Source organism: Oreochromis niloticus, linkage group LG4, assembly GCF_001858045.2.
Source record: "Oreochromis niloticus isolate F11D_XX linkage group LG4, O_niloticus_UMD_NMBU, whole genome shotgun sequence".
In the NCBI taxonomy this organism is placed as follows: Eukaryota; Metazoa; Chordata; class Actinopteri; order Cichliformes; family Cichlidae; genus Oreochromis; species Oreochromis niloticus.
In genome coordinates this window covers 1,403,352-1,418,560 of record NC_031969.2, presented here as the reverse complement: position 1 = coordinate 1,418,560, position 15,209 = coordinate 1,403,352, and the positions used below count along the sequence as shown (strand labels likewise).

The following is a 15,209-nucleotide window of genomic DNA, read 5'->3' as shown; positions in this document are numbered from 1 at the left end:
GGACTACTGTAATTCTTTATTATCAGGATGTCCTAAAAACTCACTGAAAAGCCTTCAGCTGATCCAAAATGCTGCAGCAAGGGTACTGACAGGGACTAGAAAGAGAGAGCATATTTCTCCTGTTTTGGCTTCCCTTCATTGGCTTCCTGTTAAATCCAGAATTGAATTCAAAATCCTGCTCCTCACATACAAAGTCTTAAATAATCAGGCCCCATCTTATCTTAATGACCTTGTAGTACCATATCACCCCATTAGAGCACTTCGCTCTCGCTCTGCAGGCCTACTTGTTGTTCCTAGAGTATTTAAAAGTAGAATGGGAGGCAGAGCCTTCAGTTTTCAGGCCCCTCTTCTGTGGAACCAGCTTCCAGTTTGGATTCGGGAGACAGACACTATCTCTACTTTCAAGATTAGGCTTAAAACTTTCCTTTTTGCTAAAGCATATAGTTAGGGCTGGACCAGGTGACCCTGAATCCTCCCTTAGTTATGCTGCAATAGACGTAGGCTGCCGGGGATTCCCATGATGCATTGAGTTTTTCCCTTCCACTCACCTTTCTCACTCACTATGTGTTAATAGACCTCTCTGCATCGAATCATATCTGTTATTAATCTCTGTCTCTCTTCCACAGCATGTCTTTATCCTGTTTTCCTTCTTCACCCCAACCAATCACAGCAGATGGCCCCGCCCCTCCCTGAGCCTGGTTCTGCCGGAGGTTTCTTCCTGTTAAAAGGGAGTTTTTCCTTCCCACTGTCGCCAAAGTGCTTGCTCATAGGGGGTCATATGATTGTTGGGCTTTTCTCTGTATTTATTATTGTGCTATCTACTGTACAATATAAAGCGCCTTGAGGCGACTTTTGTTGTGATTTGGCGCTATATAAATAAAATTGAATTGAATTGAAAAATTGAATTGAATTGTGTCATGTCACGGAGATGTGAGTTGTCATGTGTCCATCTTGTCTGCAGGTGGTGTTGTTCATCTTTTTTCTTTCGGATGAGTGTTAATAAACTCACCAGGAGTGCAACAGTAGCCACTAGGAGGACGAGTGTCTTCATGATGACCAGACACACCTGTGACCTCTGATGAGTAGACTACTGGCAAGAAGAAGAAGGCGGGGTATACCCAATCAGCCCTCCCTCCACCAGTAGATCACCAGGAGTTAGGGGTGTCGGCGTCTAAACGTTTAGGTTGTCACTCACTTTTTTGCAGTGGCTTTGATGGATCCAAGATGGTCTTTCTGCTATTTTGCAGGCAGTAGGTGTGGTGAGCAGCACTTGATAAGGACCTTCCCACCTTGGTGAACTCCAATTTTTCCTTTGGAGTACTTTGATCAGGATCCAATCACCTGGTTTCAACCTGCAAGACACTGGAGAGATGTCACTTGGCAGTTGGTTGTTTAGAACAATCTCTTTATTTTCAAGTAATTTAGTCATCCATTCGGCTAGTGTAGTTTCTCTTATTGACTTATCTATAGGCTCACTTGTAATTGGTAGTGGAAATGGTCTTCCGTGAATGATTTCAAAAGGTGTGAGTTTCTGAGAACCTTGTGTCAGTCTCATCCACATTTTTACTAGGCCTACACACTCAGGCCATGGTCTCCCTGTTTCTTCCATGCATTTTCTCAGTCTCTGTTTTATTGTGCCGTTAGTTCTTTCCACTAGTCCGGCACTTTGAGGGTGGTAAGCACAGTGATGTTTGATGCTGAATCCTAGTGCTTCAGAGACCTTACTGATTACTTCATTAACAAAATGTGTCCCATTGTCTGATCTTATCAGAGTGGGGATGCCATATGTTGGAATGAAGTGATTGCATAAACATTTTGCAACTGAGATGGCGTCTGCTTTTTTTTACTGGATAGATTTCTGGCCACTTTGAGAATACGTCTATGATCACTAGAGCGTATTTTGAGCCTTGGCATTCATTTAGCTCAATAAAATCCATGTGGATTGTATGAAAAGGATGAGGTGGTGTGGGAAAATTGCCTCTTCTCGGCCTGAGGTTTCCCTGTGCATTATGTTTCTGGCAAATCATGCATGTTCTGACAAATACTTTTGCTGAGGTTTCGAAATCTTGGGTGTAGAAATGTTTAGAGAGTATATCTACCATTCCTCCCGTCGACACGTGAGTAGACCCGTGTGTCACTAATGCTGCTGTTTTGTGTAAGGATTTTGGTAGTACTGGTTTGCCATTACAAGTCATCAAATCATTCTCCAGCCGAGCTCCACATTTTAACCACCTCTTTTGTTCTCTAGTTGGTGCAGCTTTCTGTTCATTTTTAAGCACATCAAGTGGTATTTGCATTGAGGAGTCAGACATTAATGTGTCTATAGGTTGTTGTGCTGCTGCTTTTGCTGCTTGATCTGCAAAGTTATTGCCTCTAGTGACCTCTGAGTTGTCTTTCTGGTGTGCAGCACATTTACATAATGCTAACTGTTTCGGCAATATTATCACTTCCAACAGTGCCTTTAAAAGATTCCCATGTTGCACTGGGTTGCCAGTAGAGGTAACCATCCCCCTATTCTGCCAGATTTTTGCAAAATGATGCACAGCAGCAAAGACATACTGGCTGTCAGTGTATATATTTGTCTCTGTCTTCATGCAGTTGACAGGCACGTATGACGGCCGTGAGTTCTGCACTCTGTGCAGAGTATGAGGAAGTTAGTGCTTTCGCTTCTAAAACTGTGTCAACTGTGGTTACCGCATAACCCACACAGTTCCGCCCAAGGCTATTTTTGGACGCTGAACCGTCTACAAAGATATTAATGAAACCAGCCTGTGGGGTGCTGTGAAGGTCAGCGCGTGGTTTTGTTTCCTCATTTAGCGTCTCTATACAGCAGTGTGCGTCACCATCTTGCGAAGTTGGGAGAAGTGTGCTGGGGTTTAATCGTCCACACTTCTCAATCCTGATGTGTGACTGTGAAAGCAGAATGCCTACATAAGAGAGTTGTCTGGCATGTGTGAGGTAAGACAAGTTTGCTTGCAACAAAATGGAGGTCATAGCGTGCGGGACTTTGATAATTAATGTGTGTCCAAGAATGATATCAGCAGACTTCTTAACTGCCTCTGCTGCAGCTGCACAGGCCTGCACGCACGTGGGCAAACCTGATGCAACTGAGTCTAATTTGCATGAATAAAACGCAAGTGGACGTTGTTTGTCCCCGAAGGCCTGCGTCAACACAGCCTTCATGTAGCCTGCACCTCCGTCTACATGCAAACAGAAAGGTTTGTCATAATCTGGCAATGCTAAGACTGTATGAGTTTGGAGTGCAAGTTTTAGATTACTGAACGCTTCTTCTGCTTCTGGTGTCCATTCTATTTTATCTTTCAGTGCCAGATTTTTACCATAAATCAGGTTCTGCAAAGGCTGAGCTAACAAAGCATAGTCAGGTATCCAGCTTCTACAATAATTGCAGACCCCTAAGAAGCTCATCATTTGTTGTTTCGTGAGTGGTTTTGGAGCGTTTTGTACTGCTAGTTTTCTGCTGTCTAACAGTGTTTTCCCTTCCCCAGTGAGTGTGTGCCCGAGGTATGTGACCTTTTGGCTCCACAGTTGTAGTTTGTGCTGTGAGACTTTATGGCCCTGCTCAGCTAAATGGTGTAACACTGTCATTGTGTTTGCTTTACAGTCTGCTAGTGTGTTCCCTGTGATGAGTATATCATCCACATACAGGAGGAACTGTCCCGGGGCGGGGAGTGTGCACAGTGACATGGACCTCTCTAGAGCCTCTGCGTACAGAGTGGGGCTGTTCTGGAAGCCCTGAGGTAACCTCGTATATGTGTACTTTTGACCCTCAAAAGTGAACCCGAACAGATGCTGCGAGTCAGGGTGTAGTGGTACAGAAAAGAATGCATTAGATAGATCTATAACTGAAAACCACTGTTCCTTGGGGGTCACTTGATTCAGAATTGTATGTGGATTTGCTACCACAGGTGGGATTTGTGCTGTTACTTCATTTATTGCCCTGAGGTCATGTACTAGACGGTACTTTCCCGTATTTGCTTTTTTCACTGGGAAAATGGGCGTGTTACAGGTTATTTCAGTTGTTTTTCTCAAAATGCCTGCCTTTTCCATGTCTGCAATTACTGGTTTTATTCCTGCTTTGGCCTCTGTTGTGAGGGGATACTGTGGTTTTACTGGCCTGTAAGTTGTGGTGGTTTTTACTACGACAGGATCTGCTCCTTTAATTAGTCCTACGTCTGTTGGTCCTGTAGACCACAGCTTAGCAGGTAGTTCCTCTAGTTCTGGATGAGAACTAGAGGAAAAGAGTGTGTATCAGCCCTCACTAACTTCATGCATGTGTGCATCTGCGCAGTCAGTCATGTGGGTTGCTGGCTGTGTCGTGCGTACCCACCCTAATGTGTACCTCATACATCCTGTTCTACGGCCCTGAAGCCACCCTTCATGTGTTTCTTCAGTTTTCTCATATCTGTCCCTTTCCACCTGAGTAAGGATGTGGCCTAAGTCTTTCCAGTCCGTGTCGTCATTGCGTGCTGCTGACACATGTGGTTTTGGCATCCTGTTTAGCTCTTGTACCTTTCCTGGCTGTATTACAGAGCACACTGCGTTACCGCTTCGGGTAACATAGAGGTGTTGCAGTGTGAGTTTCTGTGGTCCTAGTTTGTGCACTTGTTGGTCATATATGGGGTCATGACCTGGGCTTTGTTTGTACCTTAAGGTGTTGTGGTACTCAGCAAAGTCTAGCTTTCTTGAATGGGTTGGCAAGTAGCGATTTGCTATACGCTGCAAGGGTTCTAATGGAGGCAGGTCTAGTGTCCAATAATAGTAGGGTTCTCCCTGTCCCTTACACACATTAAGCTGACGGGCCTCAGGACTTTGCTCTTCATGTAACATTAGTTTAGCGTACATGCCTTCTAGCCCTGGCACTACACCAATCCTTAGTTTCTCTAAAGCATCTCTCCCCAGAAGGTTGACTGGGCAGGATGGGTCATATATACATTGGTTTTTACAACTTCTGCCGCTTTCATTGTGTACTAGTAACAGTTCTTCTGTTAGTGATTTAACACTGGTGTGGCCTGACGCAGATTTAACTATCAGGGTGTCACTTGAGTATTTTAGTTTTTTGGGCTTTTGATTTAGCACGGTTTTACATGCTCCAGTGTCACACAACATGGTCATAAGTTGGCCATTCACATGGATTGTTACTGTAGGTTTGTGTTCAGAACCTAGGAGCAACTGTTCTATATTGAAAATTTCTGTTTCTTCTTTTATTTCCTGTTCTAGTCACTTACTCTGACCCTCTCCTGAGTCATCCTCCTTTTTGTACCTACAGTCCCTTGCAAAATGACCTTCTTTTCCGCAAATATAACAGCGATTGTCTCTCTCACCCCTTCGTCCCTTGTCTCCCTTATAACCTTTATAACTTTTCTTTCCCTTTCCCCTCTGCTGTCCTTGTCTCTGTCCTCTGTATCCACCAGCAAATGCTATGAATCCTGTCTCGGGATCCACAGTGAAAACACCTCCTTTCTCTTTCTTTTTTACCACTCGGGTTGCATGTTCTGCATACTGCAGAGCGTCTGCTAGGTTACCGGTGTTCATTGTTACCCAGTGTTTTTCAACGTGGGCTCTAACGGGGGGAAGGAGACCGTTTAAGAATGCGTTCTTTAGTTGCTGTTGGTATGGTCTCTCTGGGGCTTCTTCATAATCTAGGCCTGAATGCTGTCTAAAAACCGGGCGCAGCCGGTCCAGAAAATCAGAAGCTGTTTCGGCTTCTTTTTGCTTTACCTCCCCTATTTTGCCATAGTCAGCCCTCGGGGCCAACCGTACTCTAATTCTCTCATATAAATTTGTTAGGGCATTGATTAGGTCGGTGCTTCCTGGTGCATGTGCTACACCCCCGGCGTTTGAGCCGGTATAATCCCCTCTAACTGTTCCCATCCTTAAACCTAATAAATCTTGCATTACTTGAAGCATTTCATGACCGTTTAAATACCATTGCCTCCTGATCAGTTCTACAGCATCCCTCCATGGTGTAAAACCTTCATTCAGTGGAGGAACGTCTTTCAGGACATTTTGTCTGTCCGTCTGTGACCACGGACGAAAAACATGTATGTGTGGGCGGTCATCTTGCTCTTCCTGTCCTTCTGGCCCTATTATTAGGCCAAATCTAGGGTTAGCCACTGCTACCAATGGGTAGATACCAGTGGCTGGTGGATCGACTGTGTCTCCTATTTCTTCTTGTGGGCTATCTTTGAGTGAAAGTTGGTTTAGCATTGTCTGTGCTTTCACATAAGGATGTTGTGTATGTGACCTGGTTCTTCCTGATATGGGTGAGTGTTTAATGGGTGGTGCTGCAGCTGTAGCTGCAGATGTGGGAGGTGGCGGCGCATATGGTGGTGGATTAATACACATATTGCGAGCACCGCACTGTGTCTCGTCTTCCGGTTTTACTAAACTGGCGGTTAAGTTCTGTTTTTCTGACTTTTTATCTTTCTTCTCTTGTCTTTTCTTTTGGTTTCCTCTCGCCTAGCTGCTTCTACCTTCCAGGCCTTGAAATATTGCAATTCTTGCGAACGTTTCCCTTTCTTTTTTAGGTTTTTTGTTTCTGCTATTTCTTTCAAAAGAGCTTCCCTCAGTTGTGTTAATGCTGATGGGCTACATTTACCTTCCCAAGTGGGACATTTTGTTTTCTTAGGATTTCTCCATCTACAAGCACTAATTTGTCCGGCGCCTGGACATTTTTTCTCTAACCACTGCTCGTCAGCAGTGAGTTTTGAAGCTTCATTACCCATTTTAATCCTTTTAATTTTAATACTTTACAGCTACACAACTGCGGCACCTTCTCTGGCACGAGAATCGAGAGAGGTAGTTGACACGGCCTTCTACTTTCAAGCTATTCTTGAAAGCGGTGTCATCTTTACGTGATGAAACACGACCTGTTTCTCTCTTTTCACCAGTACTTGGGTGGCCAACAGCAAACAAAATAGTGGAATAGTTCAGCCTCCTTATTGTGCTGTAAAATCAACTTATTCCACCAACAAAAATAAAACAACAACAGTACCTTTTCAACGCGTACTACGTCTTACGGACCAGGTTTATCTAAAATAGCTTCCAGCCCCTTCCAGGCGAGCGTTTACTTCTAGAAACCCTACTAAAATAGCTTCAAGCCCCTTTTTCAGGCGAGCCTTTACTTTTAGGAATGCTACCAACCCCTCTGGGCGAGCCTAGACGTTCTACGCGAGGTGTCTCAGAGTGTTAATATTCACCTGGTTGCTGCCGGTCTCTCAGGTCTACCTCATTGACCCCCACCGCCGTGGACCACTTATAAGAACGCCGGCCAGAACCCGAACGTTACGTCTCTGGACTTTATATCCTCTACCTAGAGAGGAGCTGTCGACAGACTTCAGCGCGGGCTTCTCACGACGTCAGGGCTCGATGAGGCTTTCCTGTGGGGTCACACAAAAGTGCTGTGTCCCATCCAGCTCGAAGGACCAAGAAATGTCAGGAGTTTTCCTGTTATGCAACTCAGGTCAGAATAAAACGCTCAGACAGGTTTAACGTGTACACGGTCGAGACTCAGGGAGACTCGCCTCTGCAGCAAAAAGAAGCAGTCTTTTATTAAAAGCACATACAGGAAGAGATACAGGAAGAGATAAAATAGCTGCTGCGTGCAGGCTTCCTGTGGAGTACAGAGTAACTTCCCCATTTAGGAGTCTGCACAAAGTGTGACTTACTGAAAGAGCAAACATAAACATAAAGAGCAAAAGATAAAGTAATAAAATAAAATAATAATAAAAATCCCAAAATCCTGAAATCTTTTGACATACATGGTACCTGCAAAAGCATTTTGTGTTGTCTGTATTGATTAATTACTGCCCATCAGCTCCAGTAGCCATTCCTAAATCTTCTGACTAATAATAACCCAATATTTCACTTAATACCAAGCATGTATTAATTCATTAGCGCTTCAGTGTTACAGGTTGCCTTAATGACAATTTAGGAGCCATTTTTTTTTATAGAGGCTCAATTCACTTTGGTTACAAATGTAGGCCTTTAGGCAAAACCAGTATTGCAAGTCTTTGCAAAGCATTGTATAATGAAACCAAACATTTGCTCCTCAAAGCAATCCCAGCCTCCTAAGACCCAGCAATTCATTTTGTCCTCAGTCTGAGACCTGCATATCAAGCACCCTTTATGCAATGTGTTTTATTCCTTCAGTCCCGTCACGAGGACATCAAGTTTTACCAGAAATCTCAATGAAAATCAAATTATATTAAATTCTATTATTCTGTGAGCAAGCAAGCCCTAATGTCCACTACAGGGGACAGAAGATAAAACCAATCATTTTGAAAAAAGAATTGCTGCAGAATGTTTCCTTCAATTATAATACTTAAATTATCTAAAAGGTCAATTCATTTTCTCCTGTATCCCTTAAGAACCCAGACCTATTTCTACTTTCATGAAAATTACGGGGGTTGTAAGTTATATCAAATGACTCATATATATTTTTTCCCAGTATGCTCGATTTCCAGGCATTTGGCATAGACCCATCCTCAGATGGAGACCAATGAGTATTTCTAGTTCTTTAACAGTGGTATTTACATTTCTCAGATGGTTGGATTTTTGTACACTACATAAATTTGTTTGTTCCATTAACAACAGCAGCATATCATTTGTGATGAAGTTTTTGAAGTACTCCAGTGGAGTGTGGATCTCATCTGGAGGTTTGGCACATGGTCCCTTGAATGTGGTCTCAGGGGTTTCGAACGTTTTCTTTCTCCAGGAGAATTTTTGTCCTTTGATAGCTGCCTTGGGCTGCCCAGTGTCCATATGGCTTGAATGTGGCTCTGTCTCTAAATCACTTGAATCACAACTGTCTGAATCACTGGATTCACTTGATTCATCACTCTCCACGTCTTTGTGGGGGATGTAATTAGGGTCTTCAGAATCTTCATCTGAGCTACTTTCACATCCCTCATACTCACTGTCCTCTGCAGTGATAAACTCCAGCGCATCTTGAACATTATATTTTTTCTTTTTATCCATTCTACAAAAGAGTGAAAATGACAAAAAATGGGGGGTAACTGAAAAACGCCTCGACAAAGCTAAAGTAAAGTTCCATCACAAATGTAGGTAATTTAATAAATTAGTTATGCTTGAATTTAGTTAAATATGACTGAGAATTAACAACAAAGAATACATTTACTTAAAATAACTGAATAAGCTAAACTGACTAAGCAAATGATCAGTTTTTGTCTTTTTGTGACAAATATGTGACATCAGTTTTTTTTTAAGAAAATTTGGAGTTTAATGCCCGATGTGACATATTTGTCACAGCGATATTTAACAAATTGATTCTAGATCAAAATGTTTCAGAAATATTACCAAACTAGGTTACAAGTGACCTATGACATCTTATCTAAAGTTTAGAATTGCTGAATGAGTAAAAGCTTACCTTTGCAAAAAGAAAGTTTTTAAAATTAGCATAGTGGTCTCATTAGCTAACCAGGTGGACCAAGACTTTGAAAATGGTGTCTTGAACACCCAGAGTGCCTCACTTGTCACATGACTGAACTAGTTTGTGCAGTAGACATCACTTAGGGACTTTATTAGTTAAAAGTAAAAGTTAAACCATTATAAATAGTTTTTCTCTAAGTGTAAAGGGGCGGTGACACCAGTGTCACTGTGGGTCCTCAAGCACCCTTTATACATAACTGTTTTTCTTCTGCTCTCAGAAGGCTGGGGTTTTTGTGGATTTTGCAAAGTCGTAAGGTTTTATTGCTTCCAAGTGTTAATATTTCCTCATCTCAATTTTAGATTGCAGACTCTGTATCTAACATGAGATACCTGAAGTAATACACACAGAAACACAAACACAAATGTTGGATTCTATGTACACACCTTGAATGGCCATAAGCTACCATTCCCACTGAGAGATGGTGGCTTCCTCTTCTTAATGTTTGTTACTCCCTGCAGGACTCCAGTCAATGGTGAAGAGATTCTGGAAACCGTTCCTCGTAAGCTTATGTCCAGCATTTGTAAATACAGGAAGGAACTGCTTCCAGAATCTTTTCACCATTTGCCAGAACTGACCACATGAATCCATGTAATCAACAAACTGCTGGATCATGCTGGCAACCCTGTTGACCACAGATTATGCTGTCAATTCATTTGATTTTCAACCACATGCAGGACTTTCAAATGAAAGAAAAAAAATAAATACAAAATTCAAGGTTCATTCTGTTAATTTAACCACTATCGTAAGTAGCTACAATACAGATATCAGTTCAGCAGATTATTGATTTGTTTAAGTGTTAACTGTTAGTCCACGGGGCGGGGGGGCAGGAACACACAAAGGGAAAACTAGCACTGACCAGCAAAAAAAACTTTGTATTTGTCTAACAAATTGTTACCAGTGAAAGACAAAATGAGCTACAATCTCACCCCTTATTCTCTTAAGGTCCAGCAGTGTGGCAGTGAAGATGTCTGGGATACCACAGCCTGTGATCCAGTCCCCAAGGTGACTCTTCAACCCTGCCAGGTCTTGTGGGGTGCTGCAGTTGGAAACCTTGAAAATCAGGCAGCTCCATAAATAAAAATACATAAAGCGTTCACTAAGTGTACTTACATTACATTATTTTGTTTAAAAGATTCCACTAATGAAACAAATTGTTTCATGAAAATTTACCTCAACATGCACACAACTTTACCTTTTCTGTTGCATTTAATGTCATCATCCATGAAGATGTCTGTTGATACAGCGAAGGCCAATAGACCAAGCAGGCAGTTTTCCTGCTGTATAGAATTTATTGCTTGACAGCAAATTTTGACTGTAGTTGAACAAAAATCCAAAGTGAATTCTGAGCTTCTACCATAAGTAACCTGCAGGGAAAGTGAGTAAAAAATTTGAGTCATATAGTGATTTCATGTTTATGACAACAAATGCATGCTTTCTATTACTGAATTGGAGAGATGGCACTTTAAGTCACCGAAAAAACTCCCGCCTTGGGCCTCCATAATCATCTGCCATTTCACCCACAAATTCAGTATTTGGCAACATTTTGAGAGTGCCATGCAGGCACTATGGAGGATTTCCCGGCGTCAAGCAATTACGGCAAAAGAGTTGCTGGTGTCTATATGGGTTTGCTGGAAATCTTTGAGCACCGTGGCAACGTCCATCTCATTCTGAAGAAGGGGGGGGGAAAAAACACATCTGGTCACGACCACATGGTGAAACACATTATACATAGATACAGCAGTTATGGTGGATGTTGTTCATTACACATACATTGGAATCATTTTATTTGTGGGAAGCCAGGACAGCGTCATCCACATCAGGTACTTCAGACTCTGAGAGTCAATTTAAAACTCTTCCCTAAACAGAACACAGATGTGTTTGATTTTTTTAAAATCATGTACAAATATTGAAATGGAATGACTCATCTCATAATGTGATTTCACATTGTTTTACATTATGTACAGATACAGCCACTTAAAATTGCTACCTGGTCCTTGACAAGACCACGCGGGCTCCTTGGCCGGTCCTTGATTGTAATGATTGTATCCGTTTATGCGATTAGACTGAAATGGGTAAATGAAGAATTGTTTACTCTGAATAGTTTGGGTGGTTTGTAGTACCAAATTTCTGAATGGTCAAACTGACTAAAGTATTATCCATGTATTTTCAGCAAGTAAAAATACCAATATCACCAACTGTGGCACAAAAAGAACGAGTGAAGAAATGCCATGTAAGATATGTTGAAAAGCTAAACAGAAACAGAGGGAGGTAATCAAAAACCATGGGGGGAGATTCAGAATATTAGTTCAATACTTGTAACCCTTACATTTTCAAACTTCTTAGGTCTCCCCCCATTATAATTATTTGACTTTTTGATTGTCAATATTTACATCTGCTGTGTTGTTTGAGTTACAGTTGATGCTGAAGTTTTGGAATGTTACTTAATAAGAACCACCACTTGCCTGTTAACCTCTGGTTCCTGGAGGCCATACCTACTGTGGTCAGCTGTCTGGGTTTCACGCAGAACACTGCAGTGGAATAACAGCATCATATTTCATAGCAGGAAGAGCACCCAAATGCAGGACTTGGGCAGATCAAACTAAGGAACATAAAAGAAAAAAGTGTAGAAAAAAAAAATACATACTTCGGCATTTCAGGCTGCACAACTTGACCACCAGTTGAGTCCTCACTGACTTCTGTAATCTACAACATCACAGAAACATTACTACAGAGACCATCTTAAATCAGTAAAAGTTATTTAATGTATTCTCATAACTACTCTGGCTGTTATGGTTTGCAGAGACATGGACCTAAATCCCAGTCTCAGGGCAGACAGTAACAAAACTAATCTTTGTTTCAGTTTTCATACTAAATCCTAAACTCACACTATACGGAAAAATAAATCTCATCCTAGTCCACAAGTAATTACATAGGCAGGATAACAGTACACACAGGGAAAGTTACAGACTGTATGACAAAGGATATACAGAACTGTACACAAGTGATTTGTGGAATTAAAAAAATTAACAAATTAAATTAAACAAATGAGAAACTCTAAGAACATACAAGTCAAAGAAACCAAAAACAGACCAAAGGATGATTGCAGAACCACACAAAGGATACCCAAATAGAACCCGGGTAGGCAGAACTGTTAAGTTATTCAAGTAAAAGATAAGATGACAAAAACAATGTTAAGGAGGGGAAAAAAAGAATAAACTAGAAACGGAAAAAGCAAAACCCAGGAAACACCAGGGATAACACATTGGTTGGGGGGGGGGACAAAAACATTCTCACTACCCAAAAATTGTTTTATGAAACAGACAAACATCAGCCCATATAAAAATTTGTTCCACCAAAGCTCAATCATGCTATACTGCATTTCTGTTATTAACAGTGAATTAACTGATGGGGTGCATTATTTATACATTGCTGTCTCAAGTGATCAGATAAATGTCTCTAAACCTTTGGGGCATCACAGCATTTACTATTCTGAACAGTGACAGTTTCCAAGATAGCTTAGACAATTTTTTGGTGACTGGAGAGCCACTGAGTTACAATAAATGTAATAACAATAAATTATATCGCCATATCAGCCACCTGTGTGAAACATTTGAATACCTTTGGACGGATATAAAGATTAGAGTGACCCAGAAGGTTTCTGGTTCTAATTTCTCTGGGTGTCTCGTCTTTAAGCGGAAGAATGAGCCACTGTCCGTTCACTTTGCAAAGCTCAAATTTCACCGGTATCTCAGGCATGTTGTCCCGTAGTGCCTGCCTGAACCCTCAGCATTTAGGTTTATGGGAACGACCACCCGAGAAGCAGGAGTGCCATCTGTGAACAGATTTAAACCAAGTTATTCTGCCATTTTTACTAAACAGGTTTTTACTGATAACGGCAAAGGCAACATTGTCACATTGTAGCGTGTCAATGTCAATTTATTGGTCCAAAGAAAGCGCAATGAAAGGTAATAATCTCTAAAGTTGCTAAAGTTGTTAAAATTGCTAAACAAATGACACCATGAGAAGATAATTTAAACATGTGTTGCGCTGAAAGATATCACTCCATATAAGCACTGTTAAAATAAATAAGGATTACCCCTATGAGATCGTTAGTGGGTCGGTGTGGGACTCCTTATTACTGACACCTTAAATGTTTTTGGCATGTGGAGCTGAGGCCGGCAGGAAGGAGGTGGACCCAAAAGCAGAACTCAAACACAAAAGATGAACTTAAAGCTTCAGCTTTATTGCTGGAAAAAAAAAAAGTCCAAAAAACATAAGAGCACAAAACAAGCTAATCTAAGAGAAAGGGAAACTCGAAACAAAAACACTGGGAAAAGAAAACTGCAACTCCAGGAAACTAGAAAACACGGGGCTAACACTTGAAACGCGGAGAGACCTGAACACATGAGGAGGTACAACGTGACAAAGGGCAAAGGCAAACTCAGGGTGTAAATATAGTGTTATATCTAAATCTGTCATCAGTAATCAGTAATGATCATGTCTCACCTCTAGTCTTCTCTGTCTTACTTTCAGGTTTTCACCATGTGTTGTAGATAGTTCAGGAGGTTAACTCGACCAAGCAGTCTACTTTCGGGTACTGTTTAGAATACCAGAATAGGGAGGATGGTGTAGGTTTAAGTTTATTAGATTGATACATATATACCAACAAGGCAGTGTACATCACTGTGACAACAGTGTTTGTTTTCATTCAAAGGCTTTATGGCTTTTCCTATAATACCTGGTGGGCCAGTCTCTAGTCAAAATGCCCGGGCCCATTTTTTGTCCCAGTCCAGCCCTGGCAGGCTACATTGTGGAACAGATGCTACCGCTGCGTACTGTAGAGTGTCCGTCTTCAAAAAAAAAAAATTTATTATTTAAAGAGTTTAATGCACCGGAGATGCACCGGACCCAGTAGTCATTTTTACAAAATCTTTATTCATCTTCATTTAAGCATGCATTCTTCTAGAAGGGAAGACGAGGCCGGTGTCCCTCTGCAAAAATCTTCACCCCTTTGTCTGTTACACCCAGCTTTATAGAGGCGACCCCATCATAAATACCCCATGGTGTGCTGGAAACTCTGTATGTCTGTGTGTGTATGCACGAGCACGTGAGTGCCTGTGTGTGCGCGTTCCCGTGGGTATGTGTGAGTGCACGTGAGTGACTGTGTGCGGATACCTGTGTATGTGTGTGCACGTGAGTGAGTGTGCATATAGGTGTGGGAGTATATCAGTTAAAACACTGTGGGTGTGTGTCTCTTCCTAGGGGCCACAAAAAACCATCTCCCTTCCAGACCACAGTTATCAAGTTACGTTGAGACCCCCACCTAGGTATGCCCTGAGGAATTTCCACTTAACATTAACTCCTTTTTGTCTTAGTTTCACAGTTCAACTGGGGAGGGTCTCCTAAGATCTACTCCTAAGTTCATGACACAGTCAGGCCTTTATTTATCTCCAGGGCAGTGTCAGTGTCTCTACCATAATTCTACATTCTATCTAACACATTTCTAAACTTTAAAATAAGCTAAACATTTCTACAAGTCTCCCCTTTTATCTGCCCTATGGCAGATAAAACCACACTAAATCTTTCACCATAATGTTTTCATACTGTGACTCCCCATTTCCCAAAAGTGGTCTCCTGGTGTTAGACTTTGTATCAGATTCTCCCACAGCACGATTGATGAGTCTTACGAACAAGGCTCTGATACAAGGCACACAACAACACCCACACGTCACTAATA

At 41.7% G+C, this 15,209-nt stretch overlaps 1 long non-coding RNA gene across 5 annotated transcripts; it reads right to left on the bottom strand.

The window, feature by feature from the left end:
• Positions 1 to 7,696: 7,696 nt before the first annotated feature.
• On the bottom strand, positions 7,697 to 14,004 carry LOC106097082 (uncharacterized). Of its 5 annotated transcripts, XR_002062020.2 has the most exons (9): positions 13,569 to 14,004; positions 13,091 to 13,304; positions 11,460 to 12,175; positions 11,243 to 11,329; positions 10,944 to 11,139; positions 10,665 to 10,836; positions 10,399 to 10,522; positions 9,856 to 10,094; positions 7,697 to 9,001 (listed from the first exon to the last, which is right to left on the bottom strand). It is a non-coding gene; the product is annotated as an uncharacterized LOC106097082 (long non-coding RNA). The 5 variants fall into 5 exon arrangements; XR_002062019.2 differs by having other exon boundaries at positions 11,243 to 12,175; XR_002062018.2 differs by having other exon boundaries at positions 10,944 to 11,329.
• Between the last annotated feature and the right edge of the window lie 1,205 nt (positions 14,005 to 15,209).